The sequence below is a fragment of the Monopterus albus genome, unplaced genomic scaffold, assembly GCF_001952655.1.
Source record: "Monopterus albus unplaced genomic scaffold, M_albus_1.0 scaffold292.1, whole genome shotgun sequence".
Classification (NCBI taxonomy): Eukaryota; Metazoa; Chordata; class Actinopteri; order Synbranchiformes; family Synbranchidae; genus Monopterus; species Monopterus albus.
In genome coordinates, this window is record NW_018128172.1 from 319413 (window position 1) to 319978 (window position 566).

Consider the following 566-nt stretch of genomic DNA (forward strand, 5'->3'; position numbering starts at 1 on the left):
TCTTGCTGAGAATTTTGCGCTACATTCAGATGGAAACACGGCTGAATCTCTACTTCATCAATGTCATTTCTTTTTCTAGAAAGTGCCCACCATGAGTCTGACAGTGTTAAACAGTAGGAGTGCAGTGCCAAGTCTGTCAAACAGAGACAGGAGGAAACAGAGTACAGACAGTTGTGGCTGTGTGGCAGAAGCCAAATCCGAGACACCCTCTTGTATCGCTGTCTGTCTTGGTATCAGCTGTGTAGGTATGAGTGCCGAGAAGAACGAAGAGTTTGTAAAACCGAGGGAAGCAAACCGGTACCTACAGAGCATGGCAGTGCTAGGAGAGCTAGCCAAACAGTGTGCGGGGGCCGCTCTAAGAATATACTGTAGAGACATGCAGGGAGAGGAAAGCATGCATTCAGTTTGCTCCGAGAGACAAACACATCAGCTGCTGCCAACACAAAGCTCCTTCACTACTGGATTAATGTGGCTAATACTGATCTACACTACTGACTAGGGTGGCAGGCTCGCCATGCTCAATGCTCGACAGTGATGACGTGCAGTTTATAGAGAAGAGAAACCAA